The sequence below is a fragment of the Pseudorca crassidens genome, chromosome 1 (genome assembly GCF_039906515.1).
Source record: "Pseudorca crassidens isolate mPseCra1 chromosome 1, mPseCra1.hap1, whole genome shotgun sequence".
Taxonomy (NCBI): Eukaryota; Metazoa; Chordata; class Mammalia; order Artiodactyla; family Delphinidae; genus Pseudorca; species Pseudorca crassidens.
In genome coordinates this window covers 186,673,128-186,695,639 of record NC_090296.1, presented here as the reverse complement: position 1 = coordinate 186,695,639, position 22,512 = coordinate 186,673,128, and the positions used below count along the sequence as shown (strand labels likewise).

The 22,512-nt window shown below is 43.2% G+C and overlaps 1 protein-coding gene across 2 annotated transcripts in view; it reads right to left on the bottom strand.

Moving 5' to 3' along the window:
- The window catches only part of KIAA1217 (KIAA1217 ortholog), a 772,703-nt gene extending 759,671 nt beyond the window's left edge, over positions 1-13,032 (bottom strand). Inside the window, exon 1 of one of the 2 annotated variants that reach the window (XM_067703131.1) lies at positions 12,921-13,032. The gene's annotated coding sequence lies outside the window, so the exon portion shown is untranslated. Of the gene's footprint in view, positions 1-12,797 lie in introns of both variants that reach the window. The other variant, XM_067703122.1, reaches the window with a different exon arrangement.
- Between the last annotated feature and the right edge of the window lie 9,480 nt (positions 13,033-22,512).

The following is a 22,512-nucleotide window of genomic DNA, read 5'->3' as shown; positions in this document are numbered from 1 at the left end:
GGCTACGTGAGAAGGAAGTCGTCCCGTGTTTCTGGGCCTGTGTGTCCACTAGAAAATTAGGGGATGGGACCAAATGTGTGCTCATGTTTCTCCCATCCCCATCCTTCTTTTTCTACTGTTCAACTTAATCTTGTTGCCCTCTTACTCCCTTCTCCCCATCATCAGCCTAAAACCATTTTTCCTTCCCTCACTCTACTCCATTTCCCTCTCATCTCCACTTTGAGTTTCATAAAATGAAAGAGCTAAAATGGAAAGAGCAGAAATAATGAGTGATAGCACAACAGACATGGAAAAAGTGCTTCACAAAATCCAATACCATTTTATGATACAAACACTCAACAACCAGGAAGGGAAACGGAACTTCCTCAACCTGATCAAAGGTACCTTCAAAAAACTCACAGTTAACATTATACTTGATGGTGAAAGACTGAATACCTTCCCCCTAAGATCAAGGACAAGACAGGGATGCCTATTCTCATCCCTTCAATTTAACCTTGAACTACAGGTTCTAGACAGAGCAAATAGGAAGGAAGCAAGCAAGCATCCAGATTGAAAAGGAAGAAATACTAAAGAATAATTTTTTAAAATATGTGCAACACTTATACCCTTAAAATTACAAAACATTGTTCAAAATATTAAGGAAGACCTCAATAAAAGACAGCCATGTCATGTTCATGTATCAGAAGAATTAATATTGTTAAGATGGCATTACTCTCTAAATTGATCGACAGATTTAACACAATTCCTACCAAAATCCCAGCTGGATTTTTTTAGCAGAATTTGACAAACAAATCCTAAAATTAATATGGAAATTTAAGGGAGCCAGATAGCCAAAACAATCTCAAAAAATAAGAACCAAACTGGAGGACTCACACTTTCCAATTTAAAAACTTACTACAAAGCCACAGCAGTCAAGGCAATGCATAAGAACAGACACTTAGATAGATCAATGTAATAAAATTGAGAGTCAAGAAATAAATCCCACATTATAGTCAATTAATTTCAGCAAGGGTGCCAAGATAACTCAACCCTTTTCAACAAATGATGCTGGAACAATTGAATATCCACATACAAAAGAATAAAATTGGACACCTTCCTCACACTATGCACAAAAATTAACTCAAAATGGATTAGACCTAAATTAAGCAAGAGCTAAAATTACAAAACACTTAGAAGAAAACGTAAGAATAAATCTTAATGAATTTGAATTTGTTGCACAAGTGATGAAAGAAAAAACAGATAAATTATACCTCCTCAAAATGTCAAAACTTGTCCTGCAAACTAAACCATCAGAAAAGTGAAAAGACAACCCACGTAAAGGGAGAAAATATTTGCAAATCATTTATCTGACAAGGGATTTGTATTTAGACAATTTACAAACCAATAATAAAACAACAAATGACTTTAAAAATCGACAGTGTATTTGCATAGACATTTACTTCTCCAAAGAATATATACAAATGCTCAATAAGCATATGAAAAGATGCTCAGCGTCATTAGTCAATAAGGAAATGTAAAATCAAAACCATGTTGAGATACCACTTCACATCATTAGGATGACTATAATCAAAAAAAAGACAAGTGTTGGTGAGGATGTGGAGAAAATAGAACCCTCATATACTGCTAGTGGGAATGTAAAATGATGCAGGCCCTCTGAAAACCAGTTTGGCAGTTCTGCAAAATGCTAAACGTAAGAGTTATCATATCACACAATAACTCCACTCCTAGATATTTACCCAAGTGAAATTAAAACATATATACATATAAAGACTTGTGTGTGACTTTTCATAACAGTATTACTCATGTTAGCCAAAAACGGGAAACAACCCAGATATCCATCAACTGATGGATGGACAAATAAAATGTGGTATATCTGTACAATGCACCAGGAGATGAAGTACTGATACGTGCTACAACATGGATGAGCCCTGAAAACAGTATGCTAAATGAAAGCAGCCATTCACAAAGGCTGTACATTATACGACTCCATTTATATGAAATGTCCAGAATAGGTAAATCCATAGAGACAGAAAGTAGGTTAGTGGTTTCCAGGGGCTGGAAGGTAGAGGGGGAATGGTAATTGTCTGGTAAAGGTACGGGAATTTCTTTTAGGGGAGATGGAAATGTTCTAAAATTTGAATGTAACGACTGTTGCACAATCCTATGAATACACTAAAAAAAACTGAACTGTATACTTTAAATGGATGTATTTTAAAATACATTAAATTATATATCAATAAAACTGTTTTCTAAAAAAGGAAGGAAGAAAAAAGATGCCCTGAGACCACGCTTCTCCTTAGTCATCACTGAGATCACCATTCGCGGTGTCCTCACCTCCTCCCACCCCAACCCCCAAAGCCCTCATTCTTCCAACAGAGACCCAAGCTTGGCTCCTATGCTGAAATGCTCAGGATAACCTCACTCAGTCTGGGCTTTTCCTTTGAAATGTATGTATATATATATACATACATATATGTATGTGTGTATCACACGATTTATGTTATATACAGAAATTCTAAATTATAAATTTATAAATTTCAAATTTCTAAAGTTCATATTTCCAAAGGCATACCCTGATCATCTATTCCAGGGGTCAGCAGACCCAGAGGCACAATCTAACCCTCAGCTTGTGTTTTGTTTTTTGTACTGCCCTTTAGTTAAGGATAGTTTTTACATTTTCAAATGGTTGTTTAAGAAAAAAAAAAGAATACGTGACAAAAACCAAGCATGGATTGCAAAGTCTGAAGTATTTATTTACTATCTGGGCCTCTGTAGAACAGATTTGCTGACTCCAGAATGTATACATTTTTTTTCTACTATTCACAGAGTTAAAAAGAAGAGGGATGTTTATGGTTTCCTTTGCTGTGCAAAAAGCTTTTAAGTTTAATTAGGTCCCATTCACTTATTTTTGTTTTTATTGTAATTACTCTAGGAGGTGGGTCATAAAAGATCTTGCTGTGATTTATGTCAAAGAGTGTTTTGCCTATGTTTTCCTCTAAGAGTTTATAGTGTCTGGTGTTACATTTAAGTCTTTAATCCATTTTGAGTTTATTTTTGTGTATGGTGTTAGGGAGTGTTCTAATTTCATTCTTTTACATGTAGTTGTCCAGTTTTCCCAGCACCATTTATTGAAGAGGATGTCTTATCTCCATTGTATACTCTTGCCTCTTTTGTCATAGATTAGGTGACCATAGGTGCATGGGTTTATCTCTGGGCTTTCTATCCTGTACCATTGATCTATATTTCTGGTTTTGTACCAGTACCATACTGTCTTGATTACTGTAGCTTTGTAGTATAGTCTGAAGTCAGAGCGCCTCATTCCTCCAGCTCCATTTTAATGAAATATTACTCAGCCACAAAAAGAAATGAAATTGTGTCATTTGTAGAGATGTGGATGGAACTAGAGTCTATCATATAGAGTGAAGTAAGTCAGAAAGAGAAAAACAAATATTGTATATTAATGCATATATGTGGAATCCAGAAAATTGGTACAGATGAACCTATTTGCAGGGCAGGAATAGAAATGCAGATGTAGAGAATGGATGTGTGGACATGGGGGGGAAGGGGAGGGTGGGATGAACTGGGAGATTAGATTTGACATAAATACTCTACCATGTGTAAAACAGATAGCTAGTGGGAACCTTCTGTATAGCACAGGGAGCTCAGCTCGGTGCTCTGTGAAGACCTAGATGGGTGGGATGGAGGGGGAGGGAGGTCCAAGAGGGAGGGGATATACGTATACATATAGCTGATTCACTTCACTGTACAGCAGAAACTAACACAACATTGTACAGCAATTATACTTCAATAAAAAATAAATAATTAAATAAAATTTAAAATTTTTAAAAAGGAGAGAGATGGGGGTGTGTAAGACAAAGGACAAGAGGAAAACTTGTATCTTTTCTTTTACATCATTGTTTGCAATAAGAAGAGTAGAATACAGATGACAGCTTGTACAGACTTCATTAGAGTCAATTGTTAAATTTTGAAGGGTTCTGAGAGCCAGTTGACGTCATGCTGAAATAAGCTATGGCAGAAATATTTACAACACAGGAGTCAACAAGTGCAACAACTCAGAGCTTTTTGCTTCTCCAGGAAGCCAGCACACCTCTAAATGAAAACCTTCTGTAAATGTTCTCACCTCTCTTCTTTTCAGAAATCAAAGGGTAGGGAAGAAGCTTTGAATCTGCTTTTGGGTCTACAGGGAATGCGTTCATGCAACACCATGGAACAAAGCTAGAAACGGGTAGGGAAGTACTCAGGGCAAGGTACGAGGTCCTCCAAAGAAAAGAAACCTCAGAATCTCACAGTGACTGTCTCTCATCCCCCTTCTCCCTGTCCCTACTGTGCTGCGACCCCCATTCTCTGCAATGAGTGACCAGGACAGTCTCCACTCCCAGGTCTCTGCAGACTGTTGTGAGGGGAAGGGCCAGCTTACTGCCCGGACTGTAGGTAAAACCAGCTCCTGGCATTAACCAAGGCAATGGGTTGCCAAGAGAGTAGAGCTTAAATGTTCTCACCACAGAAAAGAAATGGCAAATATGTGACACGATGGAGGCATTAGCTAATCCTATGGTGATAATCATTTTTCAATATATGTATATCAATGGACTGTCAATAGAGTAGAGCTTAAATGTTCTCACCACCAAAAAAAAAAAAGAAAGAAAAGAAAGAAAAAGGCAATTATGTGATGTGATGGAGGTGTTAACTAATGCTATGGTGGTAATCATTTGTCAATATATAAGTGTATCAAATCAACACACTGTATACCTTAAATGTACACAATGTTATATGTCAATTATCTCAATAAAGCTGGGGAAAAAGGCAACAGAGAAGATTTCCTGATCACCACTAGAGGCAGCACGGGTCACACTCTGTGTAAAGGCGTTTGAGAGACCTGAATGCTGGGGTTTAACCATAGAATGAGGCCAAAAGGAAGGAGAGGCGATGAAGACTATAGGAAGGAGAGAAGGAGGACGAAGTAGGAAGGAAAGGATCATTGTTTTGTTACTTCTACAAAGGGGGTGCCAGATGCCAGCATCCAATATTAGATATCTGGTGAGCAAAGGACACAGGTGTGTTTGAGAAAGGTGGGATCAGGACTCTCAGCAAGTTTCCAGCAAGCTAAGTACCCTTCTCCTCTGCAGAATAGGGCCACAGCAGAGGCCTCAGGGTGGGAGACTAGGAGAGCACCTTATTCCTTCCAAAACCATGAGTGCCACTGATGGGTGGATATAGCAACACTGAGATTTGCCTTGTGTGCGTCTTAATTCTCAAGGATGTCTACATACTTAATGTTGATTATATACTTTTATTTACGCTTTATTAATTTAACATGAGTTTATAAATTGATTTTTAAAAGTTGCTAAATACAGGTGATCCAACATTACCTATTTAATAGAATAACTATATATATTTATTATATGTATATATAATATACAGTATGTATAATTTTAATATATAGTATAATTATATACTATAATACATATATTATAGCATATGTATTACATTATACTATGTATTTTACATATAATATATATACTACATATTATATGTATAATTAATATATATAATCGCTTGGTCTGTTGACTATACCAATGAAGAGTCAAGGAAGAGATTACTTACAAATTGCCCGCCTAGATCTTTTGGCTGTAACACGATGGAAATTAGAATTTTATTAACTAGAAATTAATACTCATTTTCTCATATGAAGAAACAAACTATAGTATCATTTTTTAATGCTCAGCAATGAATTAAATAGGCTTTTCCCAAGGCAGCTGGGAACCTAAATTCTACATGTAACATTGTCTCTAGGAGAAAAAAAATTTCCAAACAACCTACTTATTAAAAACATTTAGAACAAAGCGTGTTTGTAAAACAGGCACAAAAAAATTGTGTACACAGTTGTTTGGAAAGCTAAAAGTCACCCCCCTCTTTCCTTTCAGTGTTATGATAGTTTGGGTTTCTATCCTAGAGTCCCCAACACACACTCACAGTCTCTTGAAAAGTTGCTCTGGCTGCATGTCTCACAGTTGTAAGAAAATGGATTTCTCACGGCTCTACTTCAAGGTTCTTGGCCCCATTTTTGCTGCTTTGGTAACTTTTCCTGGCTCCAGAAAAGCTACTCTAAAGTAATGCAAATTGGACAAGGTCACAGAGCATGCTAAGAACAGATCTGGTAACCTGCAAGTACTAAACCCAAGGCACTCCTTCTATTTCTAGAGCAAAACATGGGCACAACATAACATTTTTCTGTTAAGGCAAAACCATTATGAACACTCAGGATTGCAAATACTATCTGTTGAGTAAATTTGTAAAGTGTGACTGCTCTGAGCTAGTAGGAATTATGAGCTATAGGGTTTAGTATGGTAATTTTATAGAAATATAATAGTGTACCCAACTTTAACACACAGGCACAATATCTGCTCACAATGTCCTGGTAGAACCGTAAAAAACATCCTATCAGCTCAGCCAACAGTGCATTTAAACAGGCACAGCCTATTCTTAAGCTGTGTTTTTATAATTGAGGAGTGGTATTTAGCACACAGGCAATTCTAAGCCCTGGGGATAGCTTTACTGGGGTCCATTTTAATTAATTATTATTTTTTCATGTAGTACCTCATTGGTTAATTGATATGGCCTCATAACTTGTCCTCAGCTAAAATTCGTTGGGCCAGGAGGCAACCAATGAGAACAGTCGTGTTAAGACAAGCAAGAAGCAAACCCAGCATTAAGAGACAAGAAAAGTAGTTAAAACTCAACCTCGGTGGCCAACTAGTGACCTACACAGTCTCTCTCTGTCCCTTCTCATGTTTCTGCTCTCGGTCCTGACTTCATCAGATGACTCCATTAAGAAAGAATGTTCCAGAAACAGCTGTGTTGTCCAGTTTGGCCCTGATCTCCACTTTTGGCCCCCAGAATACTACTCTTCCTATCCTCCCACTGCCACTGCCATTTAAGAACTACAATGTCGTCCCTTAGGGGAAGAAGATCCCCGCCCCACTCCAGAAGGGACCGCATGGAGTTCAGGATAGACTGTGATGCTCTCACCCTGAAGATGGAGCTTACAGCAGCCGCCTTCCAGAAGCCCCAGGACAGAGGGTATGTCACGGAAAGAATTATGCCATATCTTAGAGAGTTAACAGCATTTATTTCCTAATTATTTCCAGCAGCACATATAAACAACCCCTGGGGCTCCGTCAAGGTCATTTCTAAAAATAACAGCTAAAGATCCTGGGAGAGCAGGGCTTCTGACCACAGTCTGGGTTAAAGGAGGGACAAAAAGTCCAGGAGACCAGAAATGACAACATAACAATCACCTCTGATACTAATTAAGCATGTACCACGTGCCAGGCGCTGTGATTAGAACTCAACATGCATTTTTATTTAATCTTAACAAGACCCTACGCTACAGGAGCTATTTTCTCCTCAATTTATTTACTTGACAAACATTTACTGAACACCTACTATGTGCCACACATTGTTCTAGGCACTAGGAATACAGAACTGAACAAAGCAGACAAAATCTTTACCTTCATGGAGCTTGCCTTCTAGCGGGAGAAACACAAGACAGAAGAAGGTAGAATTTATGGTCATAATAGTCACAAGAGCTAAAAGGAAATTAGTGTAGAAAAGGGGGATAAAACCTTATAGGGGTGTCATCTCAAATACGGTAGCCAGGAGAGGCCTCAGTGAGAAGGGGAATTTGAGAAAAGAGGGAGGGAAGGAGTGAGTCAAGCAGGTGACTGGGAAAGAACATTCCAGAAAAAGGGTACAGCAAGTTCAAAGTTGCTTAGAAGAGAGCATATGTGGTGCGTTGTAGGAACAGGAAGGTGGTCAGTGTGATGAAAGTACAGTTATGGGGGGGCGGGGAGTACAAGAAGCCAGAGAGTTAGAAGGGGCCAGACAGTGTAGAGCCTTACTCATTTAATGTACTGGAAGGACTTTTTCTTTTCCTCAGAGAAGAGATGGGAAGACATGGGAAAAGATAAGCAGAGGAGTAGTATGACGTGACTCATGTGCTCACAGTACAGCTCTGGCTGTGTGTGGAACCTAGACTTTGAGGCGGGGCCAAGATGGAAGCCAAGAGAGAAGCTAGGAGACCACCGCAGTAACCCAGCTGGGAAATGGTGGAGGCCCAATCCAGGCTGGTGGCAAGGGAGACAGTAAGAACTGGTCAGATTTGGAATGTATCATGAAGGCACAGCTACAGGATTTGTAAATGAATTCGATGCTGACTGTGAAGAAGAGGCGTGAAGGACGACTCCAAGGCTTTTGGCCCAAGCAACCAGAAAAATGGAGCTGCCCCTTGCGGAAAGGAGTAAATGCGAGAAGCAGGTCTGGGGAAGGGGCACACCAGGGGCTCATCCATCCAGAAAGGGACACTGGCAAAGGGAGCAGTATTTTAGGTTTAGAATCTCTAAAAGGATACGGCTCTCATATTAAGAATTCCAATTCTACCTAAGTGACGCCTCCTTCACTCAATCATTATTATACTCACTTGCTCATTCATTCATTCCTTTATTCAACAAATGTTTATTGAGTGTCCACTCTGTGCCCAACAGTGTGCTAAGTCTCAGACATGCAGTCAGCAAGAAATATTCCACTCTTTTTCTTACAAAACTTATAGTCTAAAGGGGAAACAATAAACAAATAATTATGCAAATACATCTATACCCATATGTAGGTAATTACCTATAAACAAAAGTCTAATAATAAATAAAAAGTAACTTGCCCAGGGGCTTCCCTGGTGGCGCAGTGGTTAAGAATCTGCCTGCCAGTGCAGGGGACACGGGTTCGAATCCTGGTTGAGGAAGACCCCACATGCCGCAGAGCAACTAAGCCCATGAGCCACAAGTACTGAGCCTGCGCTCTAGAGCCCGTGAGCCACAACTGCTGAGCCCGCATGCTGCAACTACTGAAGCCTGCGCGCCTAGAGCCAGTGCTCCACAAGAGAAGCCACCGCAATGAGAAGCCTGCCCACCGCAACAAAGAGTAGCCCCCGCTCGCCGCAACTAGAGAAAGCCTGTGCACAGCAATGAAGACCCAGTGCAGCCAAAAATAAACAATTAATTAATTTTAAAAAAAAAGAAAGTAACTTGCCCATGTAGCTGGGGAGAGACAGGGTTGGAATATAAGCACAAGTTGTCTTCCGCCAGAGCCCACACGCAATAATCCAGCTGGGAAATAATGGAAGTTCAGTCCAGGCTGGTGGCAAGGGATCGACCTCCAGCCAGAGGCGCTCAGTGGAGACAGAACACAAGCAGCCAAGGAGAATCAAACTCAATTCCTGAAGTCCTTACCCTACAGTATCACTGTCACAGAGCCCTTTCTGGAGTGGAGTTCCCTCCTCTTTAAAATGATCTATACAGAGACCAGAAGATCTCTAAAGCCCCTTCCAGCTCCAAACTATGATTCTGGGACACGCATTTGTGTCAAAATGTAGGAAACGAGATATGGCGAGCACCCAATGGAAACTTATTTCACAATTCTGCCGAGGCACAGACCCGTGTGTGGGGCTGGGAGGCACGGAACCCTGAGCAATTCCTTTGCTGCTCTGTCCTGTGAAAGACCTGGAAAGGCAGCAGGAACAGTGAGAGTTGGGGGCTGGCAGGTCGGATTCCTCTCAGAGATGGAGCCAGGAGGAGAGTGTGACCTGGAGAGAATAAGAGGAAAGAGGAAATCCAAGGATAGCAGCAGATCTATTAATTTGCCCCTGTGTTTAAGTGCCTTGAGGGCGTGCTTTCCTTTCAAGCCTGGAAGGGACGATATGTGGGACTCTTGTGCATCTGAATGGGATCCTGGGAAATTCAGAACCTTAACCGTTTTAGCTCCTCATTTTCTCATCTGCAGAAATGGGGCTAGATAATTTCCAAGCTCAGTAATCTATGACCCCACACTCCTAACTCTCAGCATTTCTGTACCCTGACTACATTTCTAAAATAAAGGTTCTGCCCTCTAGAATGTACTCCTTGTTCACCTGTAAGATTCCTTCAGTCATTCAAGCTAACAGTATGATTATGGTAATAATCCAAATTAAACAAGCACAACAGAAGAAACTGCAGTGTTCGGTTAAAGAATCCCAAACTTTAGCTACTTTTTTAGTATTTACTTACATTTACTTCTAAACATAATTTTAATCACCATGCATTGTCCACGATCACAATACTCTTTCTAGCACTCTGACAATGTCCTAAAACATCTACAAAATACCTAATAATGGAAAATACGGATTTTTTTCTATTCGTTAACTACAAATTGCTCGTTGGTGCACTAAATTAATGACATCAACTACAGAATACAATGCCCAAAATAAAATAGAACTCTACATTGACATATTCTGATTTTAAATGCCTAATTAAATCATTCAAGTAAAATAATCTTATTTTGTAAGTAGAAAAAGTGAGGTTTACAAAAATTTTAGAGTGGCTCCAAATCACATTTCACTGAGAAGGTTCTAAATCCGGGATTACTGCCTGTAAACTCATGACTCAAATCACTGAATTGTTATTACCATTAATAAATACTGATTTTTAAAAAGTAAGTAGTAGTTCTGTTGTACATGTAAAAGAATATATGACGCTGGTAAATATAATAAAATTAAATTAATGGGAAAAAAGTCTTTATCACTCATCTTGGAATCTGAGTGCACCATGAGTTACTTTACAGTCTGTTACCACCTTCTACCTGAGTGCAATGGTAACCTCCGTTCATATAATTAAACCAAGGACAGTCTTGCATATATATGCTTAATCTTCATTGGTAAAATCTATGTATAAATATTTTAATCAAGTTTAAATTAAATATGGTTAAAGCACAGGGGTAGAAATGTGCACATGAAGCAGCAAAATATTATGAGATGTTTGAAGGAATGATCTGGGTAATTCTGAAGTATTTTTTCACCAACCTGTCCCACTATCCTAGACACATCCAAATCACCATATTATCAACATATTCACATGAGCATGGCATTATGACCTCCATGGTAAATTAACAGAGACCCTGCTATAAAAAAGTTATAATCTAAATAAATATCCAAAGAGATGTGTGTATTTCATAGAAAGAGAAACTGAGTTGGGTGATGCTAATTTCCATTGTGTGAAAATGGGAAACAAAACCTGTTTGTTAAAGAATGTATACTTTCAAATGTTTATGAACCCTAGCTTCTTTTCTTTCTTGCCCTCTCCAGCTCTATTTCTCCTCCTTCCAAGTCATTCTTTTTCTTCTTTACATGTTCCCCCAATTCTTTTTCCTCTTTACATGTTCCCCCAATAATACTTTTCACTATTTATAATTCATCCATTCATCCATCCATTTAATGGATCTTATTGATGACCTACTATGTGCCTGGCAAAGGGTTGTCCTCTGGCCATCAAAGATGAATAACAACGGCCCTGACTTCAGGGAAGTCGAAATCTAGCAGATGTTGGACCCCATGGTTAAGGAGCTGGAAGTGAGTCATTATGAAAATCAGATATCACCTGCCCTTACCTGTAGAACTTGTATTTTTTCCATCTTCTTTCGAGACCACATCTCTTACAGACTGTAAGCTCCCTGAGTACTGGGACCATACATCAATCACTTCTATTACCCCAGCATCTAACACAATGCCTGGCACATAGTGGGTCTCATAAATTATTTTGCATTATTAAACGAAAGAATCTGAGTAAATGAAAATGGGTAAACACTATGAATGACCTCAAAACACTGGAATTTAATTAACTACCTCCCTCTCCCCACAAAGTGCATCCTTGGTACCAGAAGCTGAGTGGGATTCTGGTTTCTTAAGCACAGACGGTCCTAGTCTGGAAAATGATGCCTTCGTTGCCTTCCCAGAATAATCGCATGCCATTAAATATAAAATTCCCTGAGAACCTTCCCCAGTTGAGAAGAGGGTGGGCAATGTGCCCGCACCGCCCTCCTCTGCCCTCCTCAGGGCTCTGCTCCAGGGAGGAGCGCAGCTTCCACGAACTTTTCTCCCCGTTCGAAGTTTAGTCAGTTAAAGAATAAAAGCTCCTTCAGGAGGCCGGTTAGCGAAGACAAGAGCTGAACGTACACCGAAAACAAGTGAACAGAACGCCGAGGGTGTCTTTTGAGTACACCAGGTCTCCCCGGCCCTCGCGGCTGCTGGGAACAGCCAGACGACTGCGGGGACGCGCGGCAGCGCGGGGAGGGCGGGCGGGGGGCGCAGCTGGGAGGTCCGAGCGCTCTCGCCCTCGGAGAAGCCGCCTAATTACGATTAGCCACCGAGACTCCAAAAGCACCCAACAGCTGCTGTAGGGGCCCGGAGCGTCACACCCGCCTTCTCCCTGGACCGCTGTCTCCCCCGTCGAGGCTGGGGCATCTCAGAAGACCCCAACTTCCCACTCCGAGCCCCTGGATCCGGACTCCCTGGCGCCCCGGCGTCCCGACCCTTCAGCGTCGCTGCCTGGGGCCGGGTTCTGCCTCCTCCTGCCCTCGTCTTCCAGCATCCGGCAGCGATGCTCCTCGCGCAGCCCCGAGCGAGAAGCCACGCCATCTCCTAGGCGCACCGTTTCCAACCTCTGAGAAGCCCCTGGCTCGCCACTCCAGGGGGGAACGCCACTCCAGGGGGGCACGCCAAGGTCACCAGCGTAGGTGTGACAACCAACCTCCACCTTCACTCTCTCCAAATCCCTCCCTTTCCGAGATCTCCAGGGCCAGGTTCCTTTCGCGTCCCTCTCCGCAGCTGGGGGTCTCCTCCTCTGACACCCCCTCGCCCCACAGGGATCCCACCCTGCCTTGGCCCTCCGGGTCCTCGCCCGTCCGGTGACGCTCACCTTCTCTCCCGGGCGAGGCTCCCCTGTAAGTCCGCTATCCTCAGCGAGCTAGGGTAGGAGATAAACCTCCCACTCGCTCCAGGGAGCGGCGGGGAAACCGACGCAAACTTCTGCTGCACTTACTTCGGGCCGAGGCTGCCGCCCCCTCGCCTCTCCTCGCTCTCCCACAGGCAGCTGCTCCACGGCGGTGACCTGGAGCTGACGCGCTCGCATTCCCCGTACCAGCGCCGCCGCGAAATGCTCAGGGCTGGGGTGGGGGGGGGTCTCTCCCGGGCGAGCGCGCCCGGAGCCGGAGTCCTGGGGCCGAGGTCCGGCCGCCGCGCCGGGCGGCGAGCTGAGCGGCTGCCGCCCCCAGCCGCTCGGGGAGGCTGCGCACGGCGCCGCGCGCACGACTCCTCGGCTGGGTCGTTTCTGTCCGAGTTGCAGTTTCAGTGCCTGCCAGGACTGCAGCACCCTCTCCGTCCTCCCCCGGAAACGACTTTCAATTCACCTGGCGGTTCGCGAGGCTCCCCCGCGAGCTAGCAGCGCGACAGCGGGTGCAGAGGAGAGGGAGGTGCGCAGCTGTGGCGGCCGCCCCAGTGCGCCTCCAGCCTCCAGGGCGAGGAGCGCGCGGCCCTCTTCAGCCGCTCTCCTTGGGACTGCAGTCCTGACGTCACCCCACCCCCACCCCCCGCCCGGCGGAGGAGCGGCGCAGAGGGTGGGGTGCGCTGAGCGAGGACGCGGGAGTGTGAGTGCGTGTGTGCGCCCGCGCACGTGTGCCTCGCTAGCCCGGGGCCGGTTGGAACCGCAGCTGGATCCTGTAACGAGCCAGAAACCGAGCTCCCTGCAAACAGGAGCCGAAGGGCGGCCGTGAGCAGCCGGGGGCGCTCGCTTCCAGGTTGGGGCGGGGATACTACGGACGCCGAGTTTGGATGCGACCGAAGGAACTGGATTAACGCGAAAGGGGCGTCGGGAGAGCGGGAGTTGGGCACTGTCTTTCCCCAAAGTTGGAGGATGCACGAGACGCATTTAAAAAGCTGCGCTAGAGGTTTGGGAGGAGGGGAGTAGACCGGGAGGGAGAGTTGATTTTCACGCTCCAGTAGGAAGGAGGTGGGATGGGGAGCTCTCAGAGTACTCCTGGCCCCCACTGCCGCCGCAGGGCCCTAGAAGGGAGCCCGCTTTGGTGCGCTCTCCTCTTCGGAGCACTCCTCCAGCCCGCTGCCGCTGTGCACTGAGAAGTTGCTGCCCAGGGATCAAAGGGGCCGGGCCTTCACTTAATTCCCCGCCCCGCGTGACCCTGGGGGAGTTTCCGCCAGAAGCTGGGCCAAAGCACCCGGAACCAGAGAAAGGGGTCAGGCCAAGGCCGGGCTCCGGATGCCCCACACCCTGCCCTTGGGTGTTGGGTCTGAAGCCACGGTGGCTAGAACACCGAGCCGAGTTCCTCGAGATCATCAGGGTGAGTCTTTGCCACCCTCCAGGAACTTACTCACGAAGGGGGCCTGAGTAGCCACCTAACTTCGCTCGTTCTCTCACGGTATCCTGGGCCCAAAATGGAAGAGACTTTCTGCGGAGGCGCCAAATGAAGGGTCTTTAAGAGGTTCTAGGATAGCTAAAGATTGTCCCTGGAGAGTTTGTCCTCAGCAGCGACCCAGCCGTCTCATGGAGCAGAGTGCGCGGCTCCGTGCGCCCACGGCACTGTGTACTCTACGGCGGTGCCCAGCCTGGGGCCGCCTGTAGCCTCGGGGCGGGAGGAAAATGTGCAGGAGCTCCTGCCCGGGCCGGATCCGCTATCAGCAGCGAGGCGTCAGACACGCATTGCAGTGACCAAGAGAGCAGCCAGCAATTTTGCTCCGGTCTAGTGGCAGTGGTTTTTAACAGCAAGCGTCTTCCTTCCTGAATCCAGAACACTGATCGCCGAGATGCCTCGTTCATGAAAATACTTGTTTAAAATGGAAAAGGTGAGGGTAGGAAGCGGGAAGTAAACAGAATGGGTGAAAAAGATCCCCGGTCCACAAACACACTTTTAACTTCAACTTCTCAAAGTTACTAAAAGTAATATAAGACCTGGTTGAAGCAGCTGAAAGTTTCATTGCAATCTTGAATCTCAAAGGAAGTTGAACAAAATAGACGGAAGTGTGGAATCTTGGTCTACTGCCTTACGTTTAATAATCTTAGGAATTCCCACATTTGAAAACTAGAATTCTAGCTAATTAGGCAATGTTATGGATACCCTTAACTACAGGTTGGAGTCAACAAAGACACAGCATTGTTCCTAATTAGAACACAGAACAAGGGAATTTCAGAGAAGGACGTCGGGTACCAAGTCCTCTTGCAACCGACCTATTTTTTAATATATAAATTTAAAAACACCCTGTCATCATGAAGGAATTACATAACCAAGTCCTAGTGATGCATGTTTCAGAAACAGCAATTCCTCAGTGGGAATCACTGTTCCTGAAAATGTTAATTCAGATTAATAGTGTGGGAATAAGCAAGTCATTGGCCAAAAAAAAAAAAAAAAAAAAGGTTTGAAAACAAGATGGTGAACTGGCAGCTATGCTGGTACATATGAACCTTCTAAGTTGGGCCGCAAGTTTGTTTCTAAGTGTTCAATGTCAACAGCTAATTAGTGATGCTGTATTAGCAGTTCCAACAACCTGGCAGACATAGCCACAGTAAGTAATGGCTATTTGATGTGGCAGGCCTAAGTACTCCTTCCTCTGCAGGGTTAACTTTTTTCACATTCTAATGTGACTGGTTGTTTGCATATCTGTCTTGCTTCTAAATTTATAGTCTTCAGGGCAGTAATTTTGTCTTCCTTTCCATGGGACCCAGTGCAGTGCCTGGTAAATGACAGGCACTTAATAAATGCATGTTGATTTAATTAATTGTTTTTTAAAGAGTATAAAATAACTACATTTAAAAAACGTTTAAACTGACTCATATATATAATATACATATTTATATATGAAATAGAAAGGAGAGGAGCAAGAAGGGGAGGGGAGAAGAGGAAAAATAACTCTCAAAAGAATAACTGTCATAGCTGAGTGGGCGTTTAAATTATCCATAGAAATATCACCTGCTGCTCTTATTCTATGAGAATTCTTTCATGTTTGTCTATTGACATGTACATTTAAAAGTTTTGTGTTTGGAGAGTGAAATAAGTCAGAAAGAGAAAGACAAATACCGTATGCTAACACATATATATGGAATTTAAGGAAAAAAATGTCATGAAGAACCTAGGGGTAAGACGGGAATAAAGACACAGACCTACTAGAGAATGGACTTGAGGATACGGGGAGGGGGAAGGGTGAGCTGTGACAAAGCGAGAGAGAGGCATGGACATATATACACTACCAAACATGAGGTGGATAGCTAGTGGGAAGCAGCCGCATAGCACAGGGAGATCAGCTCGGTGCTTTGTGACTGCCTGGAGGGGTGGGATAGGGAGGGTGGGTGGGAGGGAGATGCAAGAGGGAAGAGATATGGGAACATATGTATATGTATAACTGATTCACTTTGTTATAAAGCAGAAACTAACACACCATTGTAAAGCAATTATACCCCAATAAAGATGTTAAAAAAATAAAAAATAAATTAAAAAAAGGAAGTTTTGTGTTTGGAACTCAGAAGTGCTGTCCAAAGTGCATTACAAATATTATCCTATTGTTCAGAATGCAGCATATCATTTAAGTTGGGTGTATGCATTTCTGATAAGGTAAGAAACATTGTTAGCTCAACTCACCCTGGACTTTGCCTTAATCAATGTGGTAGTTCACAAAAGTTCATGCACTGCCAATATGGCCCAGTAGGCTGCAGACCAAAGTTTGTATGACGTGCCCCCAAATAGAGGCACTATAGTTGACAAGGCAATTCAACTATCAGGCACATTTCAGAGACCAGGTGGAAAATTAGCTACACACACACACACACACGCACGCACGCACCCACACACACCAATCCATAGCTACCATAGAGCCAGAACATCAAGTTTACAAAGAAGGAATAGCTCTATTGGGAGTAGGGGTGGTGGTGTTCCAGGGGAGGGACACTATTTTAATATAACAGTGGCTTTTCATAACATACTCTGTAACCATTAATGTCTCTAAATCAAACCCTCTAGCAAATACATGTTGGCAAAGCTATGGAGACCCATGATTCTGTCCTTCCAGAAGCTATCTCCTGAGCAAAACAAGCTCAATACACCTTCTCACTTTCTGCCCCCCACAAAAAGAAATGGCAAGAATAAGGATAAAAATTATTTCACATAAGACTTACCTAAAAACCAGTTAACACATATATCTTAAATATACTGTTATCTATATATCTCAGTTATAGATTATGGTCAAAATGATTTTAATAAATCTGTTCAATTATGTAATACATTTTCTAAAGAAACATTTAAAAAGAGCCTAAATAGCTCATGATAAAGAGAACATTATCAAAAATTTTAAACACTGTCTTTAGAACATAGCAAATTTGGTATTAAACACTGGAATTTTCCCACAACTTCTCTCAAGACTTGGATTTGCTCTCAATATTTCATGCTTCATGATATATTAATAGCTTTGTATTTGAACTTCTTGTGTAGTGCCCTCTAATCTTAATAGAGTTAACCCCAAAGACAAAATCTAAGTGGCTGATTTCTTTTAAGAAGTTGAAGTCCTAAACTGATAACTTCAAATTTCAAAACTGTCACAACCAAGACAGGTAGTTGTCATGTAATTACATTAATTTATAGCAAATACTCCTAAAGTACTATTACAGATTAGCAATGTTTGTGATGAAAGTTGGATTTTGGGCTGGTATTATTATATTAAAAAATAATGACATTTTCCTTATACATGTGTTCATATAGTGTAATTATACTTCACCATAGATTTCTAAATAGCACATAGAGCATTCCCTAGGGATGTTTTTTCATGAATTATGGAGTACTCATCCTAAATGGGCTGTATTGGCACCAAAGAACACTTTGGTCACATTATAAAGCCTAAAGAGCAATAGTAAAGAGACAATTTGTTGTTGTTTTCAGTTCACATTTGAAGGAGGGCTTCCACAGGGGTAGGTTTCTTATAGCGTAGATTTTTATAAGGGGCACTCCTGTATGTGGATTTGCTTATATGTGAAAACAGTGCTGCTAGTTACAAAGGCTTCATTTTTCCCATCACAGGTATCAAGGCAAGAAAAATCCTAGCCAAGAGAATGGATGTAGAAGGTCAAGTGCCTATTAGACTTCATTCCTGCCTTCAAACAGCCTGCAATCTGTTACCTTTCTATTTTTCTGCTTTCTTTGTGGAGCCCCTAGGAGCGGTGCTTTGGGATCTAGGAATCCAGACGGCTAGACCTGGGCCAGTCGGGTACAGCTGAATTTACAGAAACCAATTGAAATTTATTAACAGGTTTCAGGAAGTATCTCTAAATGGATTTAGTTACAGTATTTGATTCTCCCTGAACTGTTAAGAGCAATTTCAGCCTAAGTCTAGAAGGACACGCACTTTTTATCCTTTGGTCCTTCAAGAACACTTATTTCGTTAACCCCATTTTCTGCCTGGCCCCCTTCCACTTTTGCACAGAGTAGCTTTTTTTCATTTACATTGTCTAAGTCAGGCAGTTAGAACTGAGGCACCTCTGGGCCGAGCCCTTGTCTGCCTACATGTTTATCAAGCATTATATACACTTACTGCACTCTATAAATAATAATAACAGTAATCACCTTCTCTGCAAAATTAGAATGTGAGCATATTCATCCAGTCTAGTATGCTGATTTGCTTTAGTGCATCATAATTACCTCATGAAACCAATGGTATAATGGGCACTACATTACACAACCTTCCAAAAATATGTTACTATATATTCTGGCAGGGAGATGCACCTGCGGGTTTTTCTCCACCCACCTCTAAGATACAGAAAAGACAGGGTGATACTTAAGTTGTATTCATGTTGCAAAGTATTCAAAGTAATCTCCTTTTCAGCCTTTTCCATCCAAAGAGCCAGCGAGTACTAAGTATGGTTAAGATGTATTTGTCCAGGAGGAGTAAGTTGAACAGGAAGATGGGAATGTATAATTTGTCCCACATAAAGGACATGAGAATTATAGATTGCCACGCACTTATTGCAGGAAACGTAGGGCCTGGGGGCATTTATATAATTGTTAACCATTGATAACTGCCAACGGCCACCATTGTAAGCTGGTTGAACTTTCATTGTTCGATTAAACAGCAATCAGAAAATTAGCCTTGACTTCACTGTAAAAACAGGGAACTTCCTCCCATTTTCAAACTCAGAGGAAAGAGCAAAGAAATTGCTGGAAACATTGTCAAAAATACTTCCTGGTTTGTAATATGCAGAGCTGCCATCTCTTCCTGCAACAAACTTACCAGGTTGAGGCAATTAAGCTGGAACTGCAGCTTAAATCATTAAGCAGACAGGTCATATGCCCAAAATACCTGTGACATTTGAAAATATATAGTGTTGAAAGAGCTGTACTACATAAAATTGAAAAACGCACACGATTTTACTACCTAAGAAGAGGAAGCTCCCTTGCTTTTTGCCCAGAGGTTTTCTTCTGATGCAATAATGTTATTTTAATGTGTCAGGATGGAAACCTTGGTCAGAGACTTCTGCAGTCACAGATTCCAGTGTCTCTGGCTGTATTTTTAGTCTTCTGAATTAATTGGATATAGCACCATATAGTAAGAAATCCCTTTGACACTGCTGCAGAAATATACATAAGGCGTAGTTCCCAGAAAGAGCCGCTGGCTGGCCATGGAGCAGAGAGACGGGCAAAGGCACCAAATCTGCACAAACCCGGCTCTTTCTCTCCAGCAGAGCAAAACCCATTGATTTTTACAGTACATGGAGCTGACTTGGGAGGATGTTATCATTTGAAACATTATCTAGTCCACCATAGTAATCATTAGGTTTGTATGTCTTCACTCAAAACTGCTTAAAAAAAAAAAAAAAAGATGCTTGACCTAGTCTTCAGATTTGTGTGTAAAAGACCATGGCAAATGAGAAATGCAAGTCAAACTGTCTCCGGGACATTCCCATTATTTACAATAGCCCGGAGATGGAGGCAACCTAAGTGTCCATCATCGGATGAGTGGATAAAGAAGATGTGGCACATATATGCAATGGAATATTAGCCATAAAAAGAAACGGGGTTGAGCTGTTTGCAATGAAGTGGATAGACCTAGAGTCTGTCATACAGAGTGAAGTAAGTCGGAAAGAGAGGGACAGATACCGTATGCTATCACATATATATGGAATTTAAGAAAAAAAATATGTCACGAAGAACCTAGGGGTAAGACGGGAATAAAGACACAGACCTCCTAGAGAATGGACTTGAGGATATGGGGAGGGGGAAGGGTGAGCTGTGACAGAGCGAGAGAGAGGCATGGACATATGTACACTGCCAAGCGTGAGGTAGATAGCTAGTGGGAAGCAGCCGCATAGCACAGGGAGATCAGCTTGGTGCTTTGTGACCGCCTGGAGGGGTGGGATAGGGAGGGTGGGAGGGAGGGAGATGTAAGAGGGAGGAGATATGGGAACATATGTATATGTATGACTGATTCACTTTGTTGTAAAGCAGAAGCTAACACACCATTGTAAAGCAATGATATAAGGAGAAATGTATAGTACCCGTTCTCTAGCAACTACTTATGAAGTTCGAAATTAGACATCTTAGTTAAGACACCATCAGAAGATATGTCCTTCTCAATGCTCCGCATCAAGGGGGAAATATTTATAGCCGGGGGGATGGGTGAGGTTAAGGTGAGAGAGGACATTTCGGGCTTGTGTGTAAGCTTATATCCCAGAGGTCTATTGGCAAGAGGGGTGTATCAGTCAAGGTTCAGGATAGGAAACAGAAATTACTCTGGGTATTTTAAGGAAGCCATGATTCAATGTCTAGAATTTGGTACCCAAAAAATCATTGGAAGATCCATTGGAAAAAGTTCTGATGGGAGGCTTGAGACTCCAGAAATGACATGCAAAAAAATACAAACTGAATTCCCAAGCCAGCCGTGATCTCTGAGACTGCCACTGGAGCTATGAGTTCAAAAATAAGTACTTCTGGGCTTCCCTGGTGGCGCAGTGGTTGACAGTCCCCCTGCCGATGCAGGGGACACGGGTTCGTGCCCCGGTCTGGGAGGATCCCGCGTGCCGCAGAGCGGCTGGGCCCGTGAGCTATGGCCGCTGGGCCTGCGCGTCCGGAGCCTGTGCTCCGCAACGGGAGAGGCCACAACAGTGGGAGGCCCGCGTACCACAAATAAATAAATAAATAAAAATAAGTACTTCTGGGACTTCCCTGGTGGCGCAGTGGTTAAGAATCTGCCTGCCAATGCAGGGCACATGGGTTCGAGCCCTGGTCTGGGAAGATCCCACATGCTGCGGAGCAACTAAGCCCGTGCACCACAACTACCGAGCCTGCGCTCTAGATCCCAGAGCCACAACTACTGAAGCCCACCCGCCTAGAGCCGGTGCTTTACAACAAAGAGAAGCCACAGCAATGAGAAGCATGCGCACCGCAAGGAAGAGTAGCCCCCGCTCGCCACAGCTAGAGAAAGCCTGCGCGCAGTAACGAAGACCCAGTGCAGCCAAAAATAAATAAATAAATTTATTTAAAAAACAAAAAGTACTTCTGCTGCGCTGCTGTGCAGCTGTTTCTGGACATTTGGAAAGAGGCCTCTGAATAGAGGTGCCTGGGCTATTGGAATGCAGATATGTGGGTGAGGGTGGCTGGCCTTGGGGGCCCTGAGTCCTTGACTGCAACTCCCTCTAGAAAACTGCAATGACGTGGTTGTGCACCAAGGCTGGTGTGATGAGGACAGATTGCCCCATGGGGCCGACCAGGCAAAGCCTTTGTAATTAGCTGGCCCTGAACAATCCCATGTAGGGTTTTGGTCTGGAGCTAGACTCCTCAGGGGCATGTAAAGAATGCTCTGTAGGTGGAGGATTAAAGCCCTATAACAGAGTTTGGGTCGGAGTGCAGGGGCGGGGGGGTTATATAAATACTACAGGTATATGTATGTGTTCCTTTGTTTGTGTGTGCACTTGTGTGTGTGTATATGTCATTAACTCCCTGCTCTTGTGGTGGCCTGGAGAAACAGATTAAGTATTTTTAGACTACATCCACATAAAGCTATAGAAAAAGGTATTTAAAAAAAAAAAACTCCAAGATACCCACGAAGAAAGGGTATTCTTTCAAAGTTTACTTGCTGATTTGTTCTCCAAGACTCCAGGAATGCCTTAAAGCAGCAGTCCCCAACCTTTTTGGCACCAGGGACCAGTTTCGAGGAAGACAGTTTTTCCACGGACCGGGGCAGAGGGGTATGGTTTCCAGATGATTCAAGCGCGTTACATTTATTGTGCACTTTATTTCTATTATTATTACATTGTACTGTATAATGAAATAATTATACAAGTCACCATAATGCAGACAGGAGGCGGAGCTCAGGCAGTAATGTGAGCAATGCAGAGTGACTGTAAATACAGGTGAAGCTTCGCTAGTCCGCCGCTCACCTCCTGCTGTGCGGCCCGGTTCCTAACAGGCCACAGACCGGTACCAGTCCATGGCCCGGGGGTTGGGGACCCCCGCCTTAATGTATAACAGCAATGTTAACAATGACCCTGGTGTATGGATTTTTTTCTGGAACTTCTGAATCTTTTGAAAACAGCAAAAGGAAACCAGGTGAGGGAAAAGCCCCAAGACCCAAGCACTAACTCTTCTTGA